The 20,646-nt window shown below is 42.6% G+C and overlaps 1 protein-coding gene across 2 annotated transcripts in view; it reads right to left on the bottom strand.

Annotated features, from left to right (window-relative positions):
- The window catches only part of DNMBP (dynamin binding protein), a 108,644-nt gene extending 96,305 nt beyond the window's left edge, over window positions 1-12,339 (bottom strand). For both annotated transcript variants that reach the window (XM_037064180.1, XM_037064181.1), the window contains exon 1: window positions 12,230-12,339. The gene's annotated coding sequence lies outside the window, so the exon portion shown is untranslated. The remainder of the gene's footprint in view (window positions 1-12,229) is intronic.
- Window positions 12,340-20,646: the final 8,307 nt, after the last annotated feature.

Genomic DNA, 20,646 nt, shown 5'->3' with positions numbered 1-20,646 from the left:
CACCCGCCTCCAGGTCTAGGCAACCACTAGTCTAGTTTCTGTCTCTATAGATTCACCTTTTCTGGACATTTCATATAAATGAAATCATACACTATGTTGTCTTCTGTGACTGGCTACTCTCACTTGGCATGTTTTCAAGGTATCCACACCACTCTGAAATATGAGTATCATCAGCTTAAAACACATGCAATGATTGAGAGCACACACTACCAAGCCAGACTGCTCAGATACACGCATATGTACTCGCTCCATTCTTTTCTGAAGTTAAGTGATTCAAGACAACTTACTTATCCGTGCCGTAATTTCCCCGTAAAATAGGCTTAATAACAGAACATGCCTCATAGGGTCATAGTGAAATTTAAATGAGAAAATACGTGTCAAGTACTTAGAACAGTACCTGCACATGGTAAACTATATACACAGATGCTGTTGCTGTTGTTATTATCTACACTAAAGAGAGGAGGACTATGAATAGATATTCTGAAAATATTTTTCATAGCCTAGGGTTGTGCCTTGGTATACAAGAGGTGTGAAAATGAGTGTCTCAGCCCCTGGCTGGTGTAGCTCAGTGGACTGAGTGCAGGCCTGTGAAGCAAAGGGTCGCCAGTTGGATTCCCAGTCAGGGCACATGCCTGGGTTGCAAGCCAGATCCCCAGTGGGGGGTACATGAGAAGCAACCACACATTAATGTGTCTCTCCCACTTTCTTCTTCCCTTCCCCTCTCTAAAAAATAAATAAATAAAATTTTTAAAAGTGAGTGTCTCAGCAGGGAGAAATGGGGAGTGACTGTTACTGAGTACGGGTTTCCTTTGAGGGTGATGTGAATGTTCTAGATTCAACTAGAAGTGGTGATGGTTGCACAACTTTGTGAGTAAACTAAAAAAAAAAAAACCTCGCTCAATCATACTCTTTAAAAGGGTGAATTTTATGCTATGTGAATTGTATCAATTTTAAAAAATGAGTTTCTCTATTTCAGGTACTGCTATACTCCAAGCAAAAACAGTAAAGGTATACATGAATATTCTGCCTTGAAAAAAAGCTGGAAATCTAAATAGCTTCCCTATTCTACCCTTCCCCACATGACATTTTCCTGCACTTCATGTTTTAAAAATGTTCCACACTTGTGTTTTGCACTGCTATGAGCTGGGAATGGGGGTAGGTAATACAGTGTGGGATTACATGGACTTTCACTAGGCAGGTCTACGTAAAAGAGCATACTTAAAAGAGAGAAACCATAATTGCTATTAAAATGTACTAAGTAATAACTCTGTAACAGTTAAGAGCTCAGACTCTAAAGTCAGAGAGAAACAGGTGCAGTTGCTGGCTCTGCCTTTTCTCAAGCTATGTGACCTTGGGGAGGTTACTTAAACGCTTCTGAACCTTAGCTTTCTCACCTATAAACCGAAGTAAAAACAGTAATCTACTTCACGGACAGTTATGAGGATCCAATTTGATAATGTTAGGGAAGCAGTTAATACAGTTCCGGGCACGAGAAAGGTCTGATGATAATGGAGGGGGAGGAGCGGGAGGACTGTCTCGGTCACCCAGACTCATTGTAACACAAATAATGCAGATGAGGCAGCAACTTCTGGGTCCCGCTCAATGCTCAAAACTGCTATTGTCTTCCTGAGAGGAAGGGGGAGGAATGATTCTGTGGCTACTGGACACAAGGACAAAGCGATTGACATCCCCTGGCTCCAAGCTCTCAATGAGCTGTGTATTCACAACAGACTCTTGGGCAGCAGTTTACAAACGGGATCCCTGCACGTGGGTCCAAGGAAGCCTTTGCCAAATGCCTTCCCAGGATGGAAGAGGGATGTGAAATTAATTGATTGACTCCTCTTAAAAAGTTATTCTATATTTCTAGGAAAACCACTGGCACTACTATTAAATCCTTCAAATGTACTGACCTTTTAAAAATTGTTTTTTGGGGCCTGAAATTTACCAATTTGAGACTGCCGGCATTCTACCAGGGATTCCACTATCTTTCCTTCGGGACTACTGTGAAAGTGGTTACCTACTGGTGCCATCTCCTTCTGTTCCACACAGCAACCAGGATTCTCTTTTTAAATACAAAATCTCACAGTTCTTTACTGCTTGAAGTTCCATGGGGCTTCCCATCCATTACTTGTAGGAAAGTCCAACTAAAACTCCTTCACAGATCATACAAAGCTCATCATGACCTGGCCCCTACCTCACTCCTGAACACTCTCCACCCACCAGCTACCCTAGGCTCTAGCCTCACCGAAAACACTGGCAGTGCTCTGCAAGGCACAGCTCACGACCCAGCACGACTACATCTACAGACACCTTGTATCTCATGTGTGCATTGCTGCTACCTGTCATTGGGTGTGAACATGAAGTGCCTATTTTTATTGTTAACTGATCACTGCAAGGAGAATAATCAATAAGCCAGCAAATCACCTCTGGTTAACACTTTTATTGTGAACATTTTATATTAATTAAATTTTATATTTTAATTATATTTTATATTGTAAAATATGTTTATATTTTATAAATATATTTATAAAATATATTAATATTATAAATTATATTTATATTATATTTTAATTTGTAAGCATTTTAACTTGTAAGCATTAATTATATTTTATATTGTAAGCATTATTATATTTTAACTTGTAAGCATTCAGAGTCACCAGAGGAGAAGACTGACCAATCCTGACTCCCACTGATAGAATACAAGAACGGACATACTGGTAAAATTTAACATGATTTTCATTAATTTCCTGTTATTAGTGCCTTTAACTAAAGCAAATGTCTTACTTAAAATAACCAATTAGCCTCATAATAAAAGTAGAAGTAGGGTCGTAATAAGGCTACTAAATGTCTTTCTCATTCTGCATTCAATGTTTAGCCTTGGCTTGTTAACCATCTGGCTTTAAAACTAGATGAAAATACTGACATTGAGATACTTTATTCTTACAACCTTCATATAAGTAAATGTAAACACAGGTTTCCATTTCAACAATTTTTATTCTTTTTACTTTAATATTGACTCACTACCCTGCAGAACTATCACAGCTGACTAGCAGAAGAAGGGAGCAAGACTAAAAAATAAAAAATAAAAAATTGGTTCTTTTTCCCCACATCTACAGTGGTCCAGTGACTGAACAACATCTAGATCGTGGCAGCAAAAAGAACAGGTAATCAAAACTGTGAGTTTGAAAAACATATGTATTAGTATTATGCTCCACAGTCTGCCAGCTACTCAAGAATACAGGACCCCACCGGCCACTAAAAACAGTCTAGTTTTAATGTAAACTTATTCTCCTCTTACCTGACCCTCCAGGGATTCTGTTTCCTGATAAGCAGATCTAAACTGTAAGACAATAATATCCCAAGGAGGTTCTGGCACTGAGCCCAGCAATCCTTAAAGCAACAAAGGCAACGTGCGCTGTCTGAAAGAAGAAAACCAGACTACACTCGCTTCTCAACTCTTTTCCCTAACGCAAGGGAACATGAAAATGCCTTGCCAAATAGAAGTTATAAAATTCCTTCGGAGGCAAACTGTTTTGAAAAAAGACGGTGTGCTGTTGACAATGTCATTCCCTGACACCTGGAACGTTTTGGCAAACTCAGAAAAGACCTCTGAGCCAGGCCCAGCTCTGCAGGGTCAGCCCATCCTTTCTATTTACAGCAGCTGAAGGACTGGGAACCTCCGTGGTGACTGACAGATTTAAGGGTGAGTTAACTCACCAAAGGTCAATAAAGTTTCATCCAAAGCCATTTAAAAAATTCCAGAATGTGGGAAACAAAAGGCCAGTTTCTTCAACAAGTAAACCGTGATCAAAATATTAAAATTAAAAAGGAAGAAAAGGGAACTTAACAATTAAAAGCCACTTAAGAAACAAACACATTAGCTAAATGCAATGTGTGTCCTTTTCTTGGATCCCAGTTCAAACTACTTTTAAAAACTGCAACAAACAGGAAAATTTTGAATATCAACTAGATTCTTGATTATATTAAGGAATTACTGCTCCTTTTTTTAGGTGGCAATCATGGTATTATTGTCATACGTAAATAACAGGGATTTTTTTTTAAGTCATTAGAACCAGAGGATCTATATAAGGGCAAAAAGGAGTTGAATATGAAAACCAACTCAGCTTTACAGATCTTAAATTCTGTGTTGGATACATGGATATTAATATTATTCTTTATTCATTTTTTAAATGAAACCAAAATACTCATAATTTTAATTCATAAATACTTAATGTTATCATTATTGTTGTAGGAATGAAAAAGAGATCCATTTGATTGCAGCAAAAAGTGGGGATAGGAAAGCAAATTAGTACATATGGTGGACTGGGACCAGACTTGAGGCCCAGGCAACAGAGTTTAAGATTTGCTGGGGGAAGTGCAAGGCAGGGAACAAGTGTCCAGCCACAGCGTAAGTAATGAAAGCAGTCGGACAATGGTCTACACAGGATAGCATTTAGCACCTTATACAGTACTATTTATATGATTTGAGGCCTTGCTTTCTAAAAAGTGACTGGGTATACACAGCGTGACTGTTCATCATGAAATCCTGAACCCAATCCAGAAATGACAGAAAAGCCAAAATGTTTCTGCATGGCTGGGACTGGGGGGAAAGAATGAACCAGAAAGGGGGAGGACATGGGGCATGAGGCTGGGGAGTTCAGCACAACTCGGCACATCCATTGCAACTTTTTCTGCCGAGAGGGCACATCGTTTATCCTAAGAGAATCGCCTCATAAAAACAATGCAGTGTGTGCCGGGCCCAGAACCCACAGCTGGAATGTCAGCACTGATTATTCCCCCGCCCTGCTCCCATGATGTGCTTGTCAGCAACAGACGCTCACTGTACGCCACTTTCAGAAACCATAGACTCCCCAGGAGCGGCTGAAACAGATGCAGAGAAATTAGCCCTGTGGCTGGGTTGACAGTTACACTTACAATGTCAATGGGGAAATGAGGCTTCTACTAACTTATTGAACTCATGTATTTCAAGGAGGCTAGGAGAGCTCTTTCCTCACCCCTCCCTTAGATTTCCCTTCTCTGTATCACAGGGCTGCTTCTTTAAGGTTGATTCGTTTGATGGATCCATTTGTTGAGGGTACGCTATATGCCAGGCACAGCTGATGATGCTTAGGGTCTATCAGGGAACAAAACAAAGCCTCCTGCCCTTGAAGGACTTCCTCCTTGAGGGAAGGGTAAGGCAGACAACTGCATTTTAGAAAGTGACAGGTGTTCCTGCAAAATGAACAAAACAGAACACGGTGAAGGGGTGGGAGTGAGGAGGGGAGGGCAGTTGGATACTGAATCCACCGAGGGATGGAAATGTTAACTTTTGTGTTCTGCCATTGCTCTCTATCACTGCTGTCCCTCACCACTCACCACACTAGCAAAAGGTGATCAGGCAAGCAAGACGACTGGATTGTGTTGGGTTTATTTAGGAGTCAAAAACAAAATAAGTTAACTATTTTCTCCAGACTCTTTACTTTCTAAAAGATGAGAGCAAATGTGGTCAAAAAGGAAGGTAGTAACCAAACTAACGCAAACTGACACCAAATTGATCTCCCCTCCCCTGCTCCTCCCTTAAGCCAGTCTGTGGTTTGTTGGCATTTGTGCTACAAGACTGCTCCATATTGTGACAATGAGGCCAAGCTGTCACGCACAGTGGCTCCCTCAGGCATAGCCTGTTGGGAACTGCCAAGTAATTAGCAAGCTATTACCCAACTCCTATAAATTAATCCTATCTTTCTTATTGTTTTCTCCCCGCCCCCAGGATCACTCAAAGCAAGACAAGTAAGAGCTGATGGCTTACCCCTGAAAAAGGAGGGGTGATACAAATTATGCAGCTCAACTTAAAGGGCATTCTCCTCCTCCACAAACATGCCCCCCATAAAAAAGATCAGAGGAAGGGGGCAGATGGAGAGAGAGANGGGAGAGGGGGGAGAGGGGGGGAGAGGGAGGGAGGAAAATATTTTAACACGGGTTGGTACTAAAAGGCAAGACAAAAAATTTGCTTCTCTGTATTCTGCAAATTTTCTACAGTGAAAAAGGTATAACTTTTACAATTAGGAAAAAGCAACCCAATCATATAGAGATGCTTGAGAGATGGTCAAAAGAGATGGCCAAGAGAACTGCCCAACACTAACGGTTACAATGGCTGAAGAACTACCTGCTGAACTAGTCAATATTTTGTGAGATACACTTAGGTTAGATTTATACCCAGATTAGAGACTGATCCACAGAGTAAGGAAACTATAATCTTGCATATCTTATATTATAATCATGCCGACAACTATAGTTATGACGCTTAATATGGCCCTCTCTCATTCTTCAGACCAGCTATTTAAATTCTGACTCTTAACAGCAGGAGGGAAAAGTTAATCTAATGGTGAAATACATTTATATTGGAATCATCAGATGTTTACCATAAATCTATACATGTAGGGTTCAGAAATACTGAAGACATTAACCTTCTTTTGCTTGAAACTTAACCTTGGCATAGGCTTCGGATTTTGGCATGCGGCCTCTGAGACATGATTCAAAATAGCAACAAAACTATGAAGTATTTAGAAATTAATTTAACCAAGAATACCCTCCTAGACTTTTATGGAGAAAACTTGAAAGTTCTAATAAAAAACTTTAAAATGAGCTGATGAAATGTTTAGGGATAAAGGAGCACGATGTCTGCAATTAATTCAAAAGGGTCAAGGAAAAAACCAGGCACAGAAATGTAGAGAGGGAGTAATAAAGCAAATACGGCAAAATGCTGACATTGGCGAAAGTAAGTGAGGAATATACAGGCACTCTTTGTACTAATCTTAGAACTCTTGTTAGTTTTAAATCTTCTCCAAATAAAAGTTATTTTAAAAATCTGAACTGAAATAAATGGAGAGACACATTACATGCTTTTGGAGAAAATGAGTTAATACCAAAAAGATGTCACGCCTCTCCCAGATAATTTATAAATTCAATATAATCCCAATAAAAATTCTTCAAAAATGTAATTTTGGAGGAACTTGATAAACTTATTCCAAATTTTATATGGAAAAATCATTGTATGAAAAAAGATCACGTATTCCAGGAGAGCTAAGTAAACTTCAAAATGAAGACCAGAGATGGGGCCCTTGCTATGCTAGTCATGAGGACATATTACAAAATCACTATAATAAACAGAGCAATTTTTTAAAAAAAGCAAGGACAGAGTAATGAAACAGAACAGAGCCCTAGAGACAGACCAGCGTATAACATGGAAACCATGTATGAGAAAGAGGGTACCACAGCTCACAGGAGGAAAGTATGGATGTCTTTGGAGATGTTACTGGAAAAAATGGCTCATTAAATGCAGACTAAGAGGGCTGCACGATCTAACACCATGCAATGTGGGCTGGAGATGGATGAAAGATATAGCTGTACCCTAGGGGTTAGGAGGGACTCTCAAACAAAGGTCAATAAGCATAAAACAGTCAAAGAATCTACTTGTTTGATTACATTAAAATTAAGAGTTTTTCTTGATCGAAGGACGACAAAAACAAAATTCATAGGTGATCAATGAGAAGATAGCTGTGAAGTCCAAATGCGACAAGGAGTGATTACCTGTATTACAAAATTACTTCTACAAGTCAACGGCAACAATAGATAGCAACTCCAACAGAAAATGGGCAAAAATATAAATAAGGAGCTATATGTATAAAAGATGTTTAAAATCATTAGTAATCAAAGAAATACAAACTAAAAGAACAAGATACCACCTTGCATGTATGAGATTAGACAAGGTGAAGAACTGGATAAAGCTGAGTGGTGGTGAGGCATAAGGAAGGACGAGGAACGTCGAGCACTTTTGGTGGGAGACAGACTAGTGCAACCATTGTGGAGAGGAATCTGGCACTATTTACTCAAATTCTGTATACGCAAGCCTACAATCCAGCAATTCCCTTCCACGTACACATCCCACAGATAAAGCAGACAGCTTTATAAGGACGCTAATTGCAGAACATTTACAGTGTTAGGGAGAAGGGACAACCTGAGTGTCTACCACAAAGAGAGCATAGAAGAACTTATTCTGCACACACAGCATTCAGAAACAAAGAATTAGATGTACATGTAGAAACAGGGACAGATCGTAAAAACAGTACTTAGGAAAAAAAGCAAAATGAAATATAACATTATAAAGTAAAATAAGCAGACACATAGAAAACAAACATCCCCACTTTGCAAGATCCTATACAGACAGAGAAATACAGCAAATGCATTACAGGTTGTACCTATAAGGCATAAGGTTAGTGGGAAAGGGATAAGGGAATTAAAAACAAAAGAAATCTCTTGGACTCCTTGCATGTTAAGAAAGGATAATTCAAATGACCTATGATAAACACAAAATTAGGTTTCCTTCCCCGAAGTTTCCAACTGTCCTAACAACAAAACTACTTTGGTTGCCAGCTCAGTTGATGAGTAACAGCTTTTCCTCCTTTTTCAGGCAGGAAGGGAAAGCTCAGAGATAAATAAGCAGAAGCCTGAAGGGATCAGCAGAGAATATTCCCGAATCAGTGTTTTGTTCTCCTGACCTGACAAACTGATGGAAAGACCTGGTTACCTCTCGGTTTGGAGCGACCCAGCTAGAGGCGTGTCGGCGTCATGTTTTCAGGCCACTGAAGCTCTTTGCTTTTAGAACGTCGTCACATGCCATCCTCAGCCTCCCCATGGAAACATTCCAGACGGCTTAGAATCATAAAATTCTGGACTATGGGTTGGGGTCACACAGCTACTACAAAAGGGAAGTCCCTTGACCTGCTTCTGTCTATTCTTGCCCCGCAGCTGCAGCGATCCTGTTCAAACCTAAGTCATCAGGAGCCCCTCTGTTCAAACCCTGGAATGGCTTGTGGAACTCCCCCTCACTCAGAGTAAAGGCCAGAGTCCTCACAATGGCCTGCAATGACGTGCCCCCTCCCACTCCCCCGCCTCTCATCTGCTGCCACTTACCCCTCACCCACGTGGACACTGCCTGGCCACCACTACCTCGCCATCCCTCACACATGCCAAACATGCTCCGGCAGCCAGGCTTGGAACTCGCTCATCCTTCCGCCCCCTGCTTGCTCCCTTCACGTTACAGGTCAAGAGTGATCTTAGTAGAGGTCTTCTCTGATCTCTCTGTATAGAAAGGAACCCTGCTCCATACATATACCCACACCCACTCACCCTTTCCCACGTACACCTCCTTAAAGCTCTCCACAGCACTTAGCATTATGTGACTGTGCATCTGTTCACATAGTGATTGACAGTCTGCCTCCACTCCACTAGAATGTCTAGTGCAGGAGGGCACGGCTTTGTCTGTTTCACTCACAGCTGTATCCCTAGAATAGTGCCTGGCACATAGAGGTGCTCGGTGAATATTTGGTGAATGAATGAACAAGTCAGGAGCAAAACCCAAGCCTTCAACCTTCAGACTCCTAGCACAATGCCCTGTTTGCTCCACTGTGCTGCCTTGGTTCTTGGTGGTCACATCCTTCATGTTAGAAAACCCTATAAACCTAAAAGTGAAATAATACACTTTCACTTCTCTATGTCTATTTTACCTCCTGTGGCTGCCTTGTAGCATCAAGGAGAGCACCCAACCAGAAGCTAACATCTTGGTTTGTTCAATGTCTCTGTCATTACAGAGCTGTTCTATGATCTGATTTTATGGCTACAACTTCAGACCTTTTTGCCTTTCCAGGCAAGACACTGATATCTCATCATTAACTCCTGATCAACAAGACTAAGTTATTCAATTTTCAAAATCAGTCTATTCAGATGTTTTCCTGAGCTAGGTATAATACAGAAACTATTTAATATTAATTGATATCAAACTTTTTGTAAGTATCAGCTTTAGCTGAAGACCAAGCACATATGAAAAGTTCAGAGGAAATAATCTTGCAATAATCCTATGTTGTAGGTTATACATTAACTGACCTCAAGAAATGACAAAATAATAAACCTAAAAAATTATTCAAGCCTTATACTTGGCAATAGGCATGCCAGCCTCCATTTGCATTCAATTTTAATTATATTTTTATCATCTAAAAAAAGTCTCCATACAAATTTAACACTGAAGCATCTATAAGTTTGAAAAATCACTTTTACCTTATTTTAGCCTAATACTGATAAAGTGACTGGGAGGGTTGAGAGTACTAATGAATTTGAAGAATTCACTTCGAATCTCACAGAAAAGATCTCCCTCTAAGGCAGAGATAAATGACATTTATTGGCCCTGGAGTCTTTTTAGACTGTAGCCTCTAAGCACAAGGAAGATAAAAACCTGAACACTGTCTACCTGACCTTCAGAACCAGAGCCACACGGAGTTTTGCACTCCCTGAGGAGTGCAAAAAATGAGCAACCATCCTTAGTTTTCAGGAGATCTTAAATGGTTACTCAGGAATGATGACTTCCATTCTTTTAGCAGACATAGAGTAACATAAGTTCAATCAGTGATTGAAGGAGGCTATGAATATTGCTATGTGGGTGAAAGGAATGTGACAAGGATCTCTGCACGTAAGGGGGACACTCTTGCAGAATGGAAGCAGAAAAGAAGAAACACAGGGCGAGGAAGGTTCTGCTTTGGGGCTGCAAGACAAAATAAATAACATGTGCATATTTGGACAGTTTGTCTCTAAAGATTATCATTATATCTCAGTGGAAAGTACACACAACCTGAACACTGTTTAAAAGACATCTTATCACATTTTCAGAGGCAGAATGTTCTGGTCTTTTTGCAGAAGATACCTGTGTACTGCACAGGCTCTATTCCCAAGCCAGCTTTTAGCTATTCTCTACCCTACACAAAGCACTCCATTTCAGTCTCTGAATGTAAGTGAATTTAATACTGAAGATCTGTAAATTGAAAAATCACTTTTCACTTATGTTAGCCCCACATTGATAAAGGAACTAAGAGGGTTGAGAATAATAATTAATTTCAAGATTCTCTATGCATCAGGCAGACTTTTTTTAAACCCATTTTCTTAAAACTTTGTGTTGTCACAATGAGTGACACATGTTTCAAATTAACACGTAAAACCAGGGAACATTAGAGATAGAAGGAGGCCTTGGAGATCCTTTAACTCAATAATTTAGAGAAAAATGGGTACTAGGGGATAAACTAACTTGCTCACCATCTGGAGTCTATTCATGTTGAGAGTAATAAATGCAGCACTAACTCTGAGAAACCACACCTGTGTGCTGACAGGTACTTCAGTCCTGCAAAATACAGCTATGGGTTAATCAGTCCTACTCTCCCCCTGAAACTCAGCTACACAGACAGTCGGAGCTAAACTACACTCGGAGCCTAAATATTAGTGCTACCAATGGATTGCCACATAACACAGCATCACTAATTACGAAAAGTTTCAATACATAATGTTCTTATTACTGTACAATAGACTTAAAGGCAATTTACCAATATTACAGATTAATTTTGTGTCTTTCATTAATGTGCAAATGAGACAGACAATTCAGACTCATGAGACTGCGTTTAAAGTGAAGTAGGTCTCTCTTGCCTTTAAAATTTAACTCTATACCCCAAGCATCTCCACAGCTCGTAGTTTGCAGCAGACCGGGCCTGTTTGCAACCCCCGTATTTCTTCCGTCAACTGGCAGCATCGTCACCCTTTTCGGGGTTACACGCTTTGAGAAACTGATGCCTCGTGGACATCAGTACCTGTGGCAGGAATGCAGGTAGGTGTCGCGGGTAACTGCAAAACTCCACCATAATCAAACTAGCATCTCTAGCCAAACAGGTCTTACTCTGCCTTTGGAAACCATCCCTCCCAGCCTCCCTGACACAGATTGAGTAACTCGTACACCGACTGGATGTGACTCTGAGCACGCCAGGAGATCGTCCCCGTCGGTAAAGTAAGGAGGCTGGGCTAAGGCAGAATTCTTTCCCAGGTCTCAAATTCCGCCTCCTTGCCGGAGTGGCAGGGCGGTGCAGTGAAAAGAGCCCTGGGCTTGCTTGACACCATTTAAAAAGCCCACGTCCGCATCTCTCCGGCTGCGAGCCCCCCAGCCCCTCCAACTCCCCGGGACCTCGCAGGACCCGACCTGGCAGCGGACACCGAGGCCGGCCCGGCGCCCCGCCGCCCTCTGCGCGCTCTCGGCCGGCGCAGGCCCCGCCGCGCGGCGCGTCCATCCGGGCGCGGGTCCCCTACGCCCGCAGCCCCCCGACAACACTCCAGGCTCCCCGCCCAGTCCTGCCGGGCCCCAGACCTGCTCTTCGCCGCCTGGCGGTCCCTCGGCGCGGCGGACAGTTGCGGCCGCCGGTCCCGGGCCGCTGTCACCACCCCCCGGGGAAGCGGCGGGCGGGTCGATCCGATGTGACTCAGCGCGGCTCCCCGCCTCCCGCCTCCCGCCCCCCGCCCGGGCTTCCGCCCCGCGCGGCCTGAGGCGCCACACTGCGTCCCCGGGCCCACCTCCCGGCCCCGCCCACCCTGACGTCACAGGGCGGTGCTCCGAGGACCTTTACTCGGGGAAACTGAGGCACTCCGGCTCCGCCGCTCGGGCGCCGCTAGGGCGGGCCGCGCGCCCTCGGCCCCTGGGGCGCGGGTCCTGCGAGCCGCCGCTGCGAAGAGCTGGTCCCTCCCCTCCCTCCCCTCCCTCCCCTGTAGCGCCCGCGCCCCACTCCACCCTCCGACCTAGAAACAGTCCTCCGCTGTCCTCCACACCACCCCGGGCCGCTTCCGTTATCACCGCACGCAGCGCTCGCGCTCGCGTCAGTCCGTCCCGCTCTTTCCTGGAGCAAAGTCAGGACACCGTTGAGCGTTTACAAGCAAAGAATAAACAGAATGCAAGAACTGGGCAGGGCTGAGAGAACGCTGTGAACGCGGTGGTGAATCCCCCGTGTATTGATGGCCACAAAGTCACGCTCACTTGAATTTCTGTGCCTTAAGTTTCTGAGATCTACAGAGGAGAGCCTTCCGAACTCAAGAAGTCCATCACTGTGTAGGCATGACAGGGACAAACCTCTATTTCAAAAATTTCACGGGGATATCGTTTCTCCTTTCCTTAAAAAGGTGATTAAACTTACGTACCATAAAATTTATCACTTTACCCATTGCTAGTGTATGGTTCTGTGGCATTAAGTACTTTCGCACTGTTGTAGGGCCGTCACCCCCATTCATCTCCGGAACGTTTTCATCTCCCCAAATTGAAACAGTATTCGTTAAACACTAACTCTTCATTTCTCTCGCCTGCGCCTCCTGGCAACGCCATTCTACTTACTGTCAGGTACTTCATATGTAAGTGGAATCATACAGTATTTGTCTTACTGAGATTGGCTTATTACACTTGGCATAATGGCCTCCAGGTTCATCTGCATTGTAGCATGTGTCAGAATGTCGTTTCTTTTTAAGTTGGGGAAATATTCCATTATATGTTTATACCACATTTTGTTTATCCATCCATCATTGAAGGGATGTTTCCCACATCTGCTTCTACCTGTTGGCTATTACGAAGAGTGCTGGTATGAACATGGCTGTACAGACAGGTTTGGATCCCTGCTTTCGGTTGTGTGTACATCCAGAAATGGCATGGCCGGATCCCATGCTGTGTCTATTTTGTTTTTTGAGGAACCGCGATACTGTTTTCCTCCTTTGCTTAAAAAAAAAAAGAAGAAAATCAAATTTTTACTACATGCACATGGGGAATTCATATAAGCATGAAAATTCCAAAAACACTGAGGCAACTTTGGGTATACAACTATTTCGGACGATGGAAAAAGGGGGTGGATGAAGGATTAGACTTCAGAAGTGAGAATGGGCGATTCTACAGTTGGTTGTGAAGAGCAGAATATATATGATAGGAATGTTCTTTTTTTTTAAATCCTCCCCTGAGGATATGTTTATTGATTTTTCATAGAGAGGAAGGGAGAGAAATATTGCTGTGAGAGAGAAACATCAACCGGCTGCCTCTCGTATGTGCCCCAACCAAGGATGGAACCTACACTCTTTTGGTTTATGGGCCGACACTCCAACCACCTGAGGCACCCTGCCAGCACTGGCAGAAATATCCTTGCCACGCTACTCGAAACGTGGGGTACAAGGGGTATCTAGCTAGCTGGCTTAGAGTTTCCTGACTAATGCTAGGATAAAGACGCTTAAGGTGATTAAACGAAGGCTACCTTCCTAAAGCAGGTTTTTCTGTCTGAATCTCTTGAGCAAGAAAGTGGAGAGGGTCAAAGGTTCTTCCTGAGTCTTTTGTTTCTTAATAAACAGGTGAAAATCAATACCCCAAAAGGCAGCTTCAGGGTGGCAAAATTTTGGTCTCTTTCAGTCTTGCCTTTGAAACTTTAAACAAAGGTTTAGTCTGGCTGGTGTGACTCAGTGGATTGAGTGCCAGCCTGTGAATCAAAAGGTCGCTGGTCCAGTTCCAGTCGGGGGACCTGCCTGGGTTGCCAGCCATGTCCCTAGTCCCCAGTTGGGGGCATGTGAGAGGCAATCAAGTGATGTTTCTCTCACACATCGATGTTTCCCTCCTTCTCCTTCTCCCTCCCTTCTCCTCTCTCTGAAAGTAAATAAATGAAATATTTTTTTTTAGAAAGTTTCACTTCCGGAAGCTACATTGGTAGATTGCCCCATATTTATTGATCCATTCAGTCCTGAGAATAAGTCAGTTCAGTTAAATTATCCAGTCTCATTTCAGGAAACAGTGATATAGATGAGTTCCCAAAGTGAAGCTTATATTGTATTGTGTAAATAAGCTATCAGGCATTTAACAAGAAGTGTGTCTAGGAAAACAAAAGAAAAACAAAGCTTAATGACCAGAGCAAATTAGAAACCAGTTTCTGAGTCCGGGAGATAAGATTTCTGTAGGTGTGAGGCTCAAAGCTTCTGCAGCTGGAATGAAGGCGGGCAGTGACAATTCCATAGATTCTCCTGGTGTTGGTTTGAATGTCTCTGATGATGTCATCAGGCACTCAGGGCAATTCTCTGTGTTGTTTACATAGCATCAGTCACTGAGTTTAGCTGTGGGCTGTTGTGGTGATTTTTTCTGAAGTTTATATTGGGTCATCTAGCATCAGTTTATAATTGCAAGACTCAGGGGGGAAAAACAATTTTAGGTTCCAATAATTCTAAGACAAAAGATGGAAGAAAAATGAAACACTAGTTCACAGGATTATAGCCATGTATGTCATAAAACTAGAAAAATCCAGGATCCAGTCCAGTTTGCAGGTGAAAAATAAAACTTTAAAGACAATTAGCTGATCTAGAATCTAATATCCACCACTGTGTATTATAGTTTCTATTGAAACACAATTTCTTTCTCTAAAATTACCCTCATTTTTATCAAAGATAGCCAAGTTAAGACTAATTTATTACATGAATCTTGTTTCACTGAATTTGGCCTAATTATTTGTATAAATACAACAAGAATAGAAATTGATCATAAAGGCTTTTTAAAAAATCTGCTGTGCTGAAATATTTCATAAGGAATCTCCAGACTGAACGTTAGCCTCTCAAGGCTAAGATGCCACAGAGTTGCCATTCCTTTGCCTGTAGTACCTATAGATTTGGGTGAGTTCCTCAAGTTCTAAGGTCCCCCAAAATCTTACAGTTCTTTCTTTGCCAGCTCCCAGGACAACAACCTCTGTTTCTTTCCTGAAAGGGTTTCTGTGAAACATGTAAGCAAGGCACTAGGCTCTTTGTCCAAGACACTTTTATTTGCTCCCAAAGTCGATCTTAATTCCTTAATTAAAACTTTCTGGTCATCTCCAATTTTCCCTGGCTGGCGTAGCTCAGTGGATTGAGTGCGGGCCTGCGAACCAGATGATCGCGGTTCGATTCCCAGTCAGGGCACATGCCTGGGTTGCAAACCGGTTCCTTGCAGGCTAACTACCAGCAGGGGATGAACAAAAGGCAACCATGCATTGATGTTTCTCTCCCTCTCTCCTTCCCCTCTAAAAATAAATAAATAAATAAAATCTAAAAAAAAAAAACTTTCTGGTCATCTCCAAATTTATGTATGTCTCTCAAACATGACATTCCAAACTCTTGGTTAGTAAAACCAGTTACCAATTGCGTCCTGTTACAAAAGTACAGATTCTTACTGAATTCATGCAAATAACCATGTGCTATGAAAATAATAATACTCATTAATTAAGAGCTTCCAAATTCTGGAGGGATCAGGTAGGGAGAGTAATGCAAATGTTTCAATACTGTTTACAAAGGTATAATTTACCAAATTGCTCTAAATCACAGATATTTTAAGAGAAATATGTTTTCTTGTATCTCAATATTTTAAAAAAGCAAGCTCTGGTTTTCTACCAGGCTGCTGATACACTTAAACTACATGAATGACTAAGAAATGGGGTGCGGTGGAGGTGCAGAGTTTGTGGGTCTGTGCAGGAGAGTTCTGGAGGCTGGAAAGCCCAAGATCAAGGCCCAGCAGACTCAGTGTCTGCTGAGGGCCCACTTCCTGGTGCACAGACAGCCATCCCTCACCGGGTCCTCGCATGACGAAGGGCCCCTCCTTTGCTTTCTGATGCACATGCACATTGTGGGCAGAAACATTTCTAGTAATATATCAGTGTTCTGGGTTTCCACAAAACTGTTTAAAAATGTTTCATTTGCCTGTGACACAGTGACTGACGTTTCTTCTCTCAATAGTAAGTAATTAATATTGTAAGCCTATTGCCTTTACTTTTGAAGTCAGCTAACCACAATTTTGTTTGTGTTCTGAGAATGTAGTTAGACAATTACAGTGCTTGGTGAGTCCTGTGAAGAAAATAAACCAGATGAAATGATAGATTACACTGTAGAGAACTAAACCCTAATGCCCTGGGTACCCACTGTCTGGAATGAATTAACTTCTCTCCTACACAAGGAGAATGGTACAGGTTATATACAGTCCTTGAGAGAACTGAGAAAGTGGAAGTTATCATTCAAAACATTCTCTGGGGTCTGTGGTTTATGAGGATCTGACCTGCTAAGGGCCAAAGTAAGGGGCGAGAGCCTTCTTTGAATACAATGGTGGCCAGAGAATTTTCTGGGGATGTAACATTTGCTTGAGATATCAGTGATGAGAAAGAATCAGCTGAGGAAGTGCCTTTCAGGTAGGAGAAACTGAAGAGGCAAAAGCACGGAAATGGAAAACAACTTGGTAAGTTTCAGGAACAGAAAAGAAACTCTCTTACTCCCTGCCAGCAAGAGAGTAAGTATTATAAGATGAAACTGGGAAAAAAATAGGTGAAGATCATCCTAGGCCTGGTGGACCATAAGGAGTTTGATTTCCTTTTAAGTCAGTGCATGGATGCTTTACAAAGTATCTTCATTTGAAGGGATTTCAATGAAAAATATCAAGAAAGATAAGTGTGTTTAAACTGCTTTCTTAGCAATAGTGATAATATCCACATGTGTAATATTAAAATGAAAAAGGTCAGGGGAGAAAAGGTGGAGTCCCCCCTCTATATAATCCTCAATGAACTAAAACAGAGTTGGTTTGATTGTGCATATTGTTTAATCTCATCAATCAAAACTATTTAGGTGGGTCATCCTTTGATGTCATACCTGAACCTAAATTCAATCTGTCACTACATACTGCATCTAAAGTGTCCAAAACTGTTATCATGGACTGTATCCCTGACTAACAGTTTGGCATGGCTTGGCCCCAAATCAAAGCCAACTCCCCCAGCTTCCTTCTGGAATGTATCACATCACAGCATAAGCTGCTATTAGCAATGGCAAGATGTTGAGAATACCAAACTGCTGAAATCAATTTAAGCTGGCCTTGCTCATGGTACAAACAAGCCAGCTAGCTGTTAGTCCTGGAATAGCCAGGGGTCCACCTTTAAAAGAGGAAGGAATGCAGATAAAGTAACACATTTCATTTTCATCATTAAAGAGGTGTTTCAACAACTTAGTGGTAGAATATAGAAGGCATGACATCGGCATTCTAAGACGTCAGGGAAGAGCCATCACTTGGAAATACTATTAACTATTCATCTAATGGTGCCAGAATGTACTGGGACAGAAAGGAGGGGAGTCAGGTTGGGTGGAGGAAAAAAGGGAAGGAAAAATCTCATGTTCTCTTGGAAGGAGGGCATCTGTCTAGTGAACTTGTGCCAGAGCAAGGCCAACTCCTTGAGGAAGACAACAAAGGCCACTCGATTCCATTTAGGAACAGACCCCGGTCAACAAGAGGAAAGCCAGTTCTTGTTTTCCTCTTTTCCTACAAGTGGAAGAACCCTATGAGGAAGCTTCTGAATTCTAAAAGACTATAAGGTGTTTATCCTGCTTTTCTTGCACATTGTGACTTTCAACGTCCTTCCTGAAAATGCGCCGGAAGCTCTACAGCGCGCTCCAGGGAAGGCCACCTCTTTGTGGGGCCTGGCAGGACTGCTATTTGGATGAGATGCTGTGGGTCTCTAGCGCAGTCTGGGAATGTGTTACCTCCTGGAGCAACTGGGCCACGCTGCTGTCTCTTGTGGAAGGAACTGCCGTCAAGTTCATGGTCCACCCACCCCCATCCCCATATGATAATTATCTGTTTGAAATTAGTGTATAGTATTTCACAGAAATGAGTTGTCAATTTCCTGCTATACTAAGTCAGGTCTACATTAGCCAAAGTAGGGAACTGAACAATAATGTAGATTATGATTCTAAGGCCTGCGACAGGGCTGATCTCAGCTGCTTCACACACTATGGCAAAAAGGTGTCTACCTCTCAGGGACAAGTGAATTTATCTTTGTAGCCCTGTTGCCTAGCTAAGTGCCTGGAACATAGGTGGGCCTGATAAATGTTGAATGGTTGAGTTTGCTTGCATTAAGAGTCACAGTAGGATTTTAATACAATTGTAATGTCCTTTTATTGGTTTTGTCCATGACCATTCATCTTCCCTTATTTAGTAGGAATGTTTTCTTATTTGGAAAAGTGGGAATCAACTCCCCTCCAGTATCAGTCTTTCTGTGTTCCAGGAGGGGGCACAGAACCCCAGGCTGACCAATCACAGTCAGTACGATCGTTTTAGGGACGGGCACATGACCCAGTTTGTGCTATGGATTCAGCCTCAGAATCAATAGTTTGTTGCTAGACTGGTAGAATACAAGGTAGAAATGCCATTGGTCATCTAATTCCCTCGTGGGGAGAGCCTGTGTGAGACTGATTGTCACCACCAGGGACAATGAAATCCAGAAATGGAAAGATTCCAGACCACTAACTGGGGCACCTACATCCAACTTGTCTGTCTGAAACCCCTCTTAGTCATTTTTATTTGAGTCACCAAGGGTCCCATTTTTAAACTACTGGTTCACAAATGCCAGTATGAGATGAAATATTTACTGCTCCCAGCAAAATAAGAAAAATAACTCAATCTACAAGACTTGTTTTGAGATTACATGTTACCTAATCTTTAGCATTAGAGTTTTTATGAATTGATGCTAATAGCAGATAAAAATTGTATTTTTCCAACTGTCCTTAATAGACAACCAGAAAGTTCAAAATAGAAAGTTAGTGGACCCTATATCTAACCCCCTGCCTTGGTCTGCTCCAGCAGCTATCCCAAATCACCATAAGGCAGCTTAAACAACAAACACTTATTTTTCACACCTCTGGAGACTGGGAAGTCTGAGGTCAGGATGCCAGCATGGTCAGGCTCTGGGGAGGCCTGTGGATGGCCTTCTCTTTGTTGCAGAGTCACGTGACAGAGGGAAGGCGCAGCCGTCTTCTTCTTATAAGGACATTAATGCAATTATGGGGCTCCCCCACTGCCATTACCTCATTACCTCCCAACAGCTCCGCCTCCAAATACCATCACACTAGGGCCTCCAGGTATCAATTTGGGGGCACACAAACATTCAGTCCACAGCACCCTCCATTAAAATGTTGTATCGGTCTAAAATAAGTCTGCCATAAGTGACAGTGTGTGTACAATGCTTTACCTGGATAAACAAACAAAAATAATAAAATTGCAATCCCTTTATTTCTTAGTTTATTTAGATTTCATCTGATTCCAGAAGGGACTTCAGGAAGCTCACGGAACGCCTTTGATGCCATGTGCAGGATGAACTCTTCCTTCCAAAGGCCGCTCACACAATGATGTCAAAGGAGGTCAAGGAGGCCTTCCCTCCCTCCTCCCGGGGAGCAGACGTGGATCCGAGCGATGACCTGACTTGCCTCCTGCCCGGGTCTGTGCTATAGAAAGCACTGCGTCCACAGAAGCAAGGACCGTACCTGAGGGGTCTCCACTGCTGGGCATCTATCCAGTCATGAGGCAAGGTCCCCCACTTCTACGTGATGCTTCATCCCATGGGTAGCAGGGCCTCGATGGGGGGAGCATAAGAGGTGCAGGGAGCAGGTGGGAATTGAAGGGAAGGAAGGTAAGAGAAGGAAAGATCCTGAGGGGAAGGGGTACGGGGAGGAACAGTAAGTGGTGAGAGGGAAGAATTAGAGAAAGTGAGAGGGGGGAAAAGCCTATAAATAGCGGATCCTAACTTTTGGAAGGAGGAGGAGAATTGATGTTTGTTTGGGCATTTGCCCAGGGGGAATGTTTACTCATGGTTTATAAGCCAGAATGGAGTTAGTGTTGAAGCAGAAATGAAGTCATCTTCCAGGCAGGAGGTGAGCGTGATGAGTTGTCAGTGCAGGGTGTGTGTATTAGACAAATCACAGTGCCACGTGTGTGAAGATGATGCT

This window comes from Sturnira hondurensis, unplaced genomic scaffold (genome assembly GCF_014824575.4).
Source record: "Sturnira hondurensis isolate 20B ecotype Veracruz unplaced genomic scaffold, ASM1482457v3 Scaffold0014854, whole genome shotgun sequence".
Lineage (NCBI taxonomy): Eukaryota > Metazoa > Chordata > Mammalia > Chiroptera > Phyllostomidae > Sturnira > Sturnira hondurensis.
The sequence above is the reverse complement of the archived record's forward strand: the minus strand, read 5'-3'. Positions and strand labels throughout refer to the sequence as shown.